Source organism: Apostichopus japonicus, chromosome 13 (assembly GCF_037975245.1).
Source record: "Apostichopus japonicus isolate 1M-3 chromosome 13, ASM3797524v1, whole genome shotgun sequence".
NCBI classification, from domain to species: domain Eukaryota; kingdom Metazoa; phylum Echinodermata; class Holothuroidea; order Aspidochirotida; family Stichopodidae; genus Apostichopus; species Apostichopus japonicus.
Window position 1 is genome coordinate 18,571,827 of NC_092573.1, and position 13,091 is coordinate 18,584,917.

The following is a 13,091-nucleotide window of genomic DNA, read 5'->3' on the forward strand; positions in this document are numbered from 1 at the left end:
AAACCTCTACACCTCCCCTTTCCCTTTTGCCTGTTGAAGATGGGATGCTGGTGAGAAGCCACTCATATTTCTTGGTTTTATCCTGCATTCAGATTTATTCCATATCCAGACATTGAACCAAATAAACTTTTTAGTATGAATACAGTACATACATTGTCATCCCCCCTTCCCACCTCCCCTACCCTCCCTTTCCACCTCCCCTACCCTCCCTTTCCACCTCCCCTACCCTCCCTTCCCACCTCCCCTACCCTCCCTACCCACCCTTCCCACCTCCCCTCCCCCTCTCCCACCTCCCCTACCCTCCCTTCCCATCTCCCCTACCCTCCCTACCCACCCTTCCCACCTCCCCTCCCCCTCTCCCACCTCCCCTACCCACCCTTCCCATCTCCCCTACCCACCTCCCTACCCTCCCTTCCCACCTCCCCTACCTTCCCTTCCCTTCCCACCTCCCCTACCCCCTCCCACTCCCACTCCCTTGTGCTTTGCTTTTCTTTTTTAGGGCAAAACAAGGACAAGCTACAATACTGTATACTTCTTGAATAATCCTTTAATTTGTCCTCAGACACAGTTGCAGCAGATTCCTCGACGATTCCTACATCTTTACGAGAATTAGAGCCAAAGTCAAAATCATTTATTTCTCATCTTGCTTTTGCAGAGAACTTTTCAGCTTCACTTGAATTATCTTCTCATATAGTGGATGCCATTTCACACCCGAGTGATTTTAAGAAAGATTTTATTAAGAGCAACGAATCGACACAATTTATGGCAGTTTTGCTCATAAAGTAAAAATAGTTCCCTCAGGGACAAGCATCTCCAACGGATCTCGTGTAGAAACAATGATTGTCCTAATAAAGACAAGAGTGCAGGTTAGAAAACATAGAAGAAAGCACACACAAAACAAGGACATACGTGATGATGTATAAATGGTAGAAGTTATAATCTAATATGATAAGATGGAGATTGCTAATCTGCAAACTGTTTTACAGTGGAATCTAAAACAGCTACAAGTAAGTAACACAGGGGTCATGACGACATTTATTCAATTTTTCAAACAGATATGTACAGAAGCTTGAAATTAATCCAGTGATCTGTTTCATAAACAGTATGTAAACATAGTAGGTTGAACTGTCCTACAAATTTCTGGTTTGTATTTAATATAGATATTACTTGAATGTCAGTGTCATTTTATTTACCCATATGTGTATTTAAAACGACAATGTCATAAGCCCAATATTTGAGTTCTTTTATCAATTTAAGTTTGAATTAAGAAGTGAATATTTAAGAGTCCCTTAAAGAGGAGAAGAATATAAGAAAACATTTATGGAGCTCAAAATAATGTTTTCTCTGGTAAAATATGTATGTATGTCATTGATTATTCTGTGATGTATAATTTGACAACATTTTTGTTGCCAATTCATCTCAGTGACTGTGATAGTATGATAATACAGTAGGATTGCAATGTAGGACAAAAAATTGTTTAGCAAATCCAAGCAAAAAAATTACTTCAAAGTAGAAAACAATGGAATACTCAAAACCTATTGCTTTTGTATAATTTTCATGAGACTACTCACCTGTACCTCAACTTCCCCTGCTCCCACCCCTTGTCCTTCACCCCCTCCTGACCCAATCTCTCTGGTTTACTTTTAAAGCTCCAATGACTAAAACCAAGACATAATCTTGGAACAACAAATAATACTTTTTATGAGCCAATTGAGAGCTTATATCAAGTTGCACATTGATTTCATCATCATACATGCTTTCTGCATGGTGCATTTGTAAAGCACTGAAGCTGAAGACTCTTCCCTATTCCAGGAAAAATTATCAAGGGCTAAAATGCTTCTTCATCTAATGAATCTTAGCACTTTTATAGGGGGGGGGGGGGGGATTTTCAGAGGGCTCTATTTTGGGTTCCAAATTTTTAATGGGGATATTAATTGTTGCCTTTATTATGCATAACATGACATGTGCACAGTAAATTGTGCCGTAGTTCAACATGTGCATATTACATTGTTTATTTTGAGCGCAGCGAGATGCCCAAATATTACAGTATCTTACTATTCTGTCTTCATTCCTTTTCCATGAAGTGTTATTAACATGCATTAGTTTATCTTCAGCTTGATTACCCACCTCAGCTTGTAATTGACTGTAGCTTGTCAATTGTCAACTTCTTTAATGAAATATCATTTTTTAATAATCATATACAGCAGCATGCTACCAGGAAGGTGGTTTCATTATTGTCATTATCTTCCATATTTTTAATGAAACAAACTTGTGATTTCCAACAAAACCCAGGTGGAAGCATAGATATAAGCAATTGGTGCTTGCTTCAATGGATCAGGCATAGGTATGTGTGTATGTATGTATGAATGAATGTACGCTAGCTACTATATCATTTTAAACCACACTGACTGCATGCACCAAACAAAACATGCACACATACTGTATACATACATACAGTACATATTCTAATGCTGTTTTGTATTAACCGAATGTGCTCACTACTTTATAATAACGTATTACTAGGAAGCATGAGATTTAATGTAAGGCCTGCATATATATAAATAATATATGGGGAACAATTTACAAACAAATAACTTATAACTGCTGTCAAAAAAAGAGACATCATGGTACGGTAACTTATTTTACTTCTGTCAAAACAGTTGTAATAAAAAACATATGCAGAATCTCTGTTTATAAATTGCTACTGTATGTCATTTAGTCAGGGCATAAATAATTTATTTATTACATAATTACAATACACATATACCTGATCTCAGTCGAGGGGTAAATTTCAGCTGCTCTTTGATAAGAATAATTTACTGTCACTCGTTCCAGAAAATTAGCAATGAAATCTGTTTGAAATGATTGGTATGCTCAATATGATCCTATCGTACTATATAACTGCAAAAAATGTGCCGTGTTAATCCAAGTAATGTTTATTGCTACTTACAGTATTCTGAGGAGAATATGTGAAGTTTTAACTTGGGAGTCCAGCCAATTCTACTGATGAGCCTCTACTGTTTATATAAAAGGAAAACCATTCAAAACTCTAAGAGTTATAAGCCAGTGAGAAGTTATTCAAATGCATAAGCATTTCGGAAATCAATTATTATAAATACTCTTTTTTCCCTTCCTTTTTACTTTTTAATCGCATTCCATTTTTGGTATGAAAACTTGCTTTTACACCATATTGTTAGCACATTTTAGCAAAACAAGCTTTTGCTTGCTATGTGAAAAAGGGTAAAGCTATTTATTTTTTTTTTTTGGGAGGGGGGGAAGGTTCTAGTCCCCCTTTTCTTTCTTTTTTCATTATATTTAACAGTGTAAACGACATTGCCCTATGCCTCATCTTGAGTTTTCTTATAAAGTTAAACCTTGTTGGTTTGGTTACTTATCAGTGATTTGTAATTTGTCATGTTATGAAAATATGACTGCAATAAATGGATTAATGGAGGGGAAAGTTCCATAGAAAATGTTAATAATAACTTTTGAATATTTTTGTAGGAATGTACTCCCACAGTACAATACAATACAGTACTGTACCTTTAACTTTTATATAATATATAATATAATAATTACTTAGATATTTTTACGAAGCTTAAGCCACCACTAATGTGGGAGACACCTGCAAGGGCTTATGGATTATAACTTACACGACAGGTGGCTTCCAACTCAGCATTTTAGCTCAATTTGGAATCTTTTCAATTCAGAAAGTCACTTTTCAGATGGGAAAACCATAGATTGCTCTTGGATGACAACCCCACCTTACTTTGACCCGGCCAGGTAACGAACCCAGAACCTCACAATTGCTAAGCCTAATTGCATCATATGCCATCACCTTTATCCACTCGGCCACAGTGCCTGTTTTATGATATACACCTCCTACAAACTATTAAAGGAACTGTGTTACTTAAAGCAGCATTTTGCGTCCTCGACTATGATATTTCTCAACCTCACTGACTCCACTATGCCATAACGACATACATAACTAGCTTATCTATTTACATTTTACTTCAAATGGTGGCATAAAAGTCGAAAAAATTGCAACTTTCAACTTTGTTGTTCTCCAAGATATTTTCTGTTGGGAACCCAATAAACCTCGCCCATAATATGAATATTTAAACACTACAAACGTCATTGACAGATACGTAATATAACACCATGCTTGATTTGTGTACAGTCTATATGGCAGTTGTACCAGGGAGTTGCATGCAACTCCCAACGCAAAGTCTTGAATCTATTTTTAGCAACGGCTCATAACTAAACCTGCATCTCTGATTGGTTGAATTCAAACTAGTGGCTTTGGGAACTGAATGGGATTTAATTTTGTATGTGGAATACTCGCCAACTAACGTTTTTGGCAAGGAAAAACTTGGCCAATATCTTAATTTGCTGTTTTGTGATTTGATGTATGTAAAAAACACAATGGACATGTCAAAAAAGTAGAAAACGGCGACCAAACGCAAAATGCTCATGAATAAACATACTATTCACTGATTGGTGGAATTCAAACTAGTGGATTTAGAGATATGAAAACTTTGTCGAGGACACTTTTACTCGTTATCGATATAAATCGTTAATTACTCGCTAATTAACACTCTTGGCAGGGTGAAACTTGGATGGTATCTTAGTTTGCTGTTTTATGATTGATACATGTAATAAAATCGATGCACATGTTAAAAAGGTGGAAAAAAGCGACTCAACGCAAAATGCTGCTTTAAAATAAAGTTTTTTAAGTTTTTCTGTTTTCAAAACCTATGCATGAATTAAAATGTATCCAGGTCAAATCTTTGACCTTTACTTACATTTTTAATATGCATGCATACTGCCACCTGATTAAAAACTTTGCAAAAATATTTACAATGCAGACCATTATATTAAACCAAGTTTTGACACTGATAAATTTTGGCTTTCATCTGAAAGTTATTAAGCTTTAAACTAGATTAAACACTAACAGACTATTAGTTTGAGTTTATGATATACAACATGCAGTGAATCTTACTTGCTTTTATCACAATGTCACCTTGACATACAAAACTAGTTTTATGGCTATCTGGTCTAACTTTTTTTATATTTTATATACTTTTAGTAAGTCTTAGTTATCTCTGTGTTCTTTTCAAACTCTTCCCCCCACCCCCCCCAATGTACTTTTCAAGTCCCCCACGAAAATTAGGCAAGGCATGCAATGAACCAACCATCAAGGCCTACTGTACATCTGACATAAAGATACAAGCTGAAATGTCATTTCCTTTGGGTAAAATGTCAATATTACTTCACCATGATATATGGGATGAGAAACATGGGACTAAAAAGAAGGCTGAATCTATTCCAAATGATTCTTGCATAAAACAGAGGCACACGAGTTGCCCATTTTAAGTTTCTGGAAATTTGGAAGAAGAAATATATATTATTATTTGACATGGAAATTACAACTAATAGATTATGCTGAATATTCTTTGCGCATATCCCGGCCAGGATTGGTGAAAAATCGTACCTTATATGTCGCAGGTGGTTGGTTTCATGATCCTTCACGTTATTACGTAAACTACAATACTAAGGTACTAATAGTAGCATAGAATATTTGAACAAGATCAATTTAAAGCAGTGTTCTGAATTGATAAATGGCTCAATACTGTACCATTACTAAAATACCCCAACATGACATTTCATTAGCTTGACTACTATGATCAGTTGGGAATTTAATTCATATAATGATCGAAATTTATAGCCTAAAATATATATATTTTTTTAATACAATTTCCATATTCGTACATATTTAATGCTATACCAGGGGTGGCCAAACCATGGATTGTGGACCACATGCGGCTCTTTAACGAATGACGCTCAGAAATATATTAAGAGTAGCAGATTGAGCTCCTTCTGGCACCACAATTAATATCACAGGAGAATTGACAACCTTGTTCATGTCTTGTGGCTCTCAACCAACATATGAAGTTTAAGATATAAACCTGTCTCTTTCCTTAAACAAGCTTGGCCATATGCAATAGTATGTTGGGCAATGAAATTTCCAAAATCTAGAAATATAGTATTACTCTCACTAATTTAGTAAAGATGTCATAGATAGATCAACTGTATGTATAGTCAAATTTTGAATAACATCACATAGATTTGTTAAAACTGTCATGAAATTGATATTTATAACCCAATGCTAAAAGCTACTTTAAAGGTGTCACATGTGCAGTTTTGACTAACTGTAATTATGGTTGTCAAAGAGGGTGCATACATATGATACATCACACAGTGGTCTCAAGCATGCACATCAGCTAAATATAGAGAATGAGACACACAGAAAGAAATAAAAGGGTGAAAAAATTCTTTTATATGAAACAGCCTTTTGAATTTCGGTCAACATTTTCCTGCAGTTATCATCACTCAGGTCAGCAGCATTTCTCATCATTGCTTTTAACAGTACACCAGCCATTATGCAGCAGAGTGTGTCTTGGCTATTATACATTATTGTCATTTTGTATTAATGAGAGTGATCAACTTTATTAATTCTACTTTAACTTTAAGTGCCCAAAAAACTTGATGCCAAAATGAATTAAACTCCGCTGCTAACAGGTCACTTTTGAGGCCCTGACCGAACCACCAAATGTCATCATCTCTCCAAATGATTGAGGACTCTCATGGCATCTCTCTGATCAAAATATGACCAAGGCCTGAGCTATACTAATTCTGTCATGAAAACTGCTACTTTACATTTAATATCTGGTTGAGATCGACATTACAAAAAAAAATCTGCAAAATCATCGTATTTTAATTCATTGAAACTGTTTAAATGGTTTTGAGTATAACATTCGGTATTAGAGATTAGATCGAAATGTTTATTCTGAATCAAAAAAAATACTGTATGTATACTATGCTCAATGTGTAACCATGGTGATATGTTTATAAATATATATGGTTCAATGATGACTTCACAGCTTTACATATGGAATTCCATAAAACTAAACAATTGGGAAAATGTTGCAAACTTAATGGAATTTAGAAACTGTGCTAAGTGCAGTCATCTAGGCCACACCATTTCACCATCATGTTCATCTCATTATGTACTACATGCTATGGTTCACATTTCTTTATTCCTGAAAAGTTTTAAATAAATTGTGGATATTTTTGGCAATAAACAGCAGAACAGACATTACTTCTTTGAACGGTCAGATTTGCTGATTAAACTCTTCAAGTCTAAAATAAAACTATAAAATATTGTGAATGCTACGAAACCACATTGCTATGAATATGTTTAGCCGTTATACACACCGAAATGCTACAAACCTGTGTAGTCTACATACAGAACACATTGAAAATTGTTACAGATATGTGAATGTTAAGCACTTTACATGCTTCAATTAGGTGTAGCACGTACAGTAGGCTACACATAGAAATGTTACAATTGAGAACGCACTAAATGCAACACCCACCGAAACGCTACAAACATGCGTAGCCTAGGCTTCGCAAGAAAACTGTTTCAAATGTACGCGCTACACACTAAAATGCATCCTAATATGTATAACATAGGCTATAAAAATTACAATCTATGTGTACGCTACACTCCAAAAATATGCTCCAATATGTGTACCGTAGTCTGCAAATATATGACACACTTTGCACATCATACTGATGGACAAGAACATACATGTTCATATATTCAACTTTGACCTGTGTGAATGGCATTGACATTGAAATTTGTCTCAAGTTTAGTATTAATGTGATTACAAGATTAATGAGGATTCCAGTCAAATGATTCATGAAAAGAAGCATCCTGATATTTTCATTAAGAGCCATAATGAAGTATAACTCACTTTCTTAATGCATGTTGCAGACCAACAGCTGAAACAGCAAACCAATGCAGCATGCATGTAACATCCTTGTCAAAATAATCACCATATATGCTTCAAAATACCTATTTTATCAAGTTAACAACAAAAAAATATCTTGAAAGAATCAAGTAACCAATGCCCTTTCCAAAATTTCAACATTTTCATTGCTTTTTTCCATAAAATTTGTTTTCAATTATTCCAGGCCTTTTCTTACGTATCCCTTGTATTTGCAGACATTTCTGTTTAACTTTAGCAAATTTCCTCCCCACCCCCCCCCCAAAAAAAACGACAACAACAACAGGCTGTTCTCTGAATCCCTTGAGAATCTAGAACTGATTTTAATTAAGGACTAAATGAACGGGATTCCATTACTTTATCTTTAAAAGTACTACTACATTCTATCTACCAAATAATACAATGTGACAAGCCCTATTATTCAGGGTCTTACATTTATCAACCATCAGCTCCAAGTAGAGAAAAATCACAATTTGAGGCAGCCCAAGGTATAGGTTCATACAGAGTACAATACAGTTTTAAAGCAGCTCCCTCTGTCATTTCTAGTTATTAACACACCAAGACTAACTATCACTTGCTACCAAAACAACAACACCAACAAAAACAAAAACCCAGTGTAGTATGTAAAAACTTTCTATTAATATAGAATTAAGTATTTCCCTTTCATACTCGAGAGACCTATCCAATATTTTTGTCCAATAATCCATACAAATATCAATTAAATATTTCACACTCTTACTCCAGATTTGTTAAAATTTGATGCCTAACTGCTTTGCAGCAAACTCTAAAAATCCTGTCTGAATTCTTATATGCAAAGTACTGTAGACCTTGGTTATATAACTTCTTCATCTAAACTTTAACATAAATATCTGTTGTTTTTTGGCAAAGTACCCGATTTTCATTTTCAAGGTATGCGGGTCAAAGTTTATGAAATTATTTTGGTAAATATTATTTTGTAAAAACATTCTTGTACTGGTAAAAGCAATGTCAATAAAGTATTTGCAAATCACTTTTACATCGGTCTTTGTACTTACTTAATTTAAGGGTTCGTTAACTCAAGTACAAACATGTCAGACATTATAAAGTATATTTACTTTATAATCCGAAGTCCTACACTAGCCGTTGTCCTCTTTGAGATAAAGGTCAAAATGCTTGGGGGGGGGGAGGGGGTATCCTCTTTCCGTCAGTAAATGATACATTAAGTGGCAGTCCCAGAGGCAGAAATGGTGACAAAGATCAAAGCTCAAACAATCAACACTACAGTAAGAAATGTTTCCCCCCTCCCCGAAGTCAACGAGGGCGGTATTGACAAACTTAGCATGCATAGACTCCGGATGTGTGACCTGATTAATTCACTTTGGCTTCAGCTTTGAGTACAACGTTTCTATATGCTGCTGTGTTGGATGAATCGTACCATAATTGTAATGACTGATTTTGCTTTCACTTGAAATTAACCAAACACTGGCATTTTAAGACTCTGTGAATTTTCCAACTAAGTCAAAATTGACATGTTCTTATTTTGTTTTCCTTCAAGATTTTCAAATCTCTCCTTCTTTGACATCCCAACTTGTCCATTCTTATATCAACTTTTAATTTCCATCGAAGATGGAATTTAATTCGAGGAAAACGACAGGCCCTCCCCAAACCGCCGCCCCCCCTTCACCGGTTCAATGAAAGGACTGTTTTGGCGTACATTCCAGAATTCCCAGCAAACTACAATAGGATAGGCAAAAGTGGCTCCGACCAAGATTTCAGCCAGAAATGAAGAGGACGATTATTGATACAGTTGATTTAAAAACTTCACCCTGAGGGACTCATGAAAAGGCTGAATGTCAGTGGAAGGAGAAGATTACCCTGAGACTGAAGCCCATTAATGACGATAAACGGAGGCTGTTCGGCAGGTGAATATCCACTTAGAAAATTGGAGGACACAATGCATATTAACACTTGGGAATCCACAATTACCCCGAGTTACTTGCACAACACGTCCATAACCGTGAGAGTGGTTCAGTCTTGACAAAGACGATCACTTTAAACTTTAAGCAGGTGTGGAATAATTGAAAGTAAAAAAAATTTGATTGTTGGTTTAGGTCTCGTTCATGCAGTGAAATGTCTGTAGTAACTCAAATATAAGATGAGAAAATTCTAAACCTTTCCCAAAGAAAGTTTACCGACAAAAGACAACACCATACCTGCATGTACGGTACATTACAAACATTTAGACAAATACTATTTGTTCGTGGATGCAGGATTCCTTGAATAACGAGGTTTGGTTTACCGTCTGTTCTCCAAGAACAGATGATGGTAAGACAGGTTATCGGTACCTCAATCTGCAAAAATATGGCAAACCACTTGAGCCCAGAGGTGATTTGGGTAAGTGGTCAACTATTTTTATTGTATCTTGTTATAGTGCAAGTAAGTTACACAACTACTGTACACGCAGGCACCCAAGGATGAGAAACAAAAATAAGCAATGAATAGAATGACTACATTCTTAGCACTTACCCATTAAACTTAACTACCTGTAACAACATTGCTCTAAAGTGAATGTCTGTGTTATAATACATGCCCAATATAGCCTACCTCTTGCATATATATATATATATATATATATATATATATATATATATATATATATATATATATATATATATATATATATATATACATATATGAAATTAAATACAAAGTCTAGGCCGTGTTACACTTTTACAGAACAAAAGCGTCTCCGCAACAGCTGCATTTTGAGTTATGGGTGAAACTTTCTGCTTATTCTGACTAAGCCATTTGCTGTATACTGTATACATACATAAGCCTCATTCTGGCTTATAGCGATCTATATTGGCCTTACAGGCTACAGCTACTGTAGTCCAGCATTCGATTAAGACAATGTTTTGATTATCTTGACGGCCAAAGGAACATACATCAAGAATTGGGACTAGAGCCGGGACCTACGTCAAGCTATGGTGAGAACTAGGAAGCCTGGACAACATGCACGAGAAACTGGAAGTCATATCTTATGTTTTTTTTTTTTATCTTCAGTTGACATAAACTCTCAACGATTCATTTATGTGAATTGTTGCGTTGACTGACAAATAATTTCAAATATCTAAGAATGACGCTGACGCCCGGGTATCGGAGCCTGCTTGCAGATATATCCGAGTAGCAGAAGAAAGCAACCGAGTTTCTTATCCCCATGGCAACCGACAGCTTCATGCTTTTTATAATGGTCTCGTAGACAGCTTATTTGAACAGGTGAGATGTGTACTATAATTGTAGTCTTACACCAAATGGAATGTGAATGAGTAACAACAAACAGCATCCCAATCATTTGACCTCCAACAGAGCAAAAAAAAAAACAATTTGACATTCATGCATGCAAGCAAGATTGCCATGAATTTGATGAGACGTCTATCAAGTTTAAAAATGACACATTGAAGCTGGTTCCAAGAGCCTCTCAAAACTAGTCTTCACAACCCCTGGGCATCCCTTGGCTAAGTCATAAATATAGGGGTAGTCATGCAAGGGGTAAGGAGGAATCTGACTCCACGAAGCCAGTAAACAACTATCGAGGATAATTGGCTTTAATCGATGACATAATCTTGTTTATAATTATGGTTTGCATGTTTGTTTTCTTACCACTGTACAGGGAAACCATTGCCATGAATTCTCCTCAAATTTAAAATCAGATTTTTCATTAGTAGCTTGAGTATTTTGTTCATCGGAGTTGAATTTTTTTTTTTTTTTCCAGCTCCAGTTCAGACATGTCTAGAGTGAGAAATGACTAATTTTGTGAGGAGACAGGTAAGCAAGGAAACAACGATACTCACTTTTATCAATTTATCAAACAGGGTGTAAACAACACTATACATGCTACTTTGCCTTCACTTTGGGCAAACTAAAAAAAATATGTTTTTAAGCTTTCGTCTTTCCGTGTGGCTGGTTACATCGCAACGACACATTATCTTATGAAATGAGCTGAGGACAAAAGATTGGAGAGGTTGTCTCCCACTGAACCAAGCAACCTGAAAGCAAACAAATAACGATTGTGTGCTCCAATTGCTCAAACATGACATGATAAATGACAAACTAAGAAGGTCACCGCCAGTCCAAGTGAGTCAGCTGACCGAACAGATTACAAGCTCTGAAGCAACAATAATGAAGCTTGACCAAGGTTAATTACCTCGTTATATGTTTGCATCAATCAATTCATGGTCAATAGGTCTCGCAGAATAGGATCGTTTTATCGGAGAGAGACACATATCAAAACCATTCTATTTTCAGATCTAGATTTTCAATTGAGGAAAGGACAGCTACCCTGATTAAGATGATAGTCAAGCTGAGGGCAGTTTTGAAAAAAAAATCTAGATTAGTTGGAAAAAAATGGTTCATTTGATTCTGCAGTATTCTGGAAACCAGTCACAAACAACTCTTCTCTTTGGTTGTTGTTCAATGACGATTCTTTTATTCTGCCAGAATAATTCACCGGCATCCAAAGTCTCTTTACGACCGATTTAGATCACAATACCTCCACGCCCACAATTTGATTTCACGTTTCAAAGGTATCCAGATAACAACTGTCAGACTTTTTTAACAAAAACACAAACAGGAATAAAAAACCAACATTTTCCCATCAAATCCTTTTCTTCCTTCAAGGAGACAGTAAATTTCTCAAATAGAAATATTCAGAAATTTTGGATTGCAAATTGCATCTCGGCTTGACATACTCATCTGGCTGTGGAAAGACTTGATGAGTACTCAGAATATCGCAGATGAGTGACCAATATATTGAAAATTTCTAGTACATTTGGCTGGCAAATTCAACTTTTTAAACTGAGCAAAGACATTTCCATGACCTATCCTCCTTATATTTACATCTCCAGCTTTACTGCCATACCCTATCCCAGTTTACTAGTTTTGTGTCATTCGTCCATTAATTAGGTTCATTCGTTCCAGTATTATTCTTTCATCCTTGCATTCATTTCATGCATGCATTCATTCATTCATGCATGCATGCATTTATTCATTCATGCATGCATTTATTCATTTAAACATTGATTCATTCACTCTCTCATGCATTGGTACATAAAACAATACAATCATTCATCCATCCATACATCCATTCATTCCTTCATTCCTTCATCCATCCATCCATCCATCCATCCATCCATCCATCCATCCATCCATTCATCCATTCATCCATCCATTCATTCATTCATTCATTCATTCATCATCCAT

General features: G+C 35.8%; 1 protein-coding gene across 1 annotated transcript in view; it reads right to left on the bottom strand.

Annotated features, from left to right (window-relative positions):
- Positions 1 to 13,091, bottom strand: part of LOC139978464 (uncharacterized) — a 179,363-nt gene that overhangs the window by 111,141 nt on the left and 55,131 nt on the right. The window lies entirely within an intron of this gene.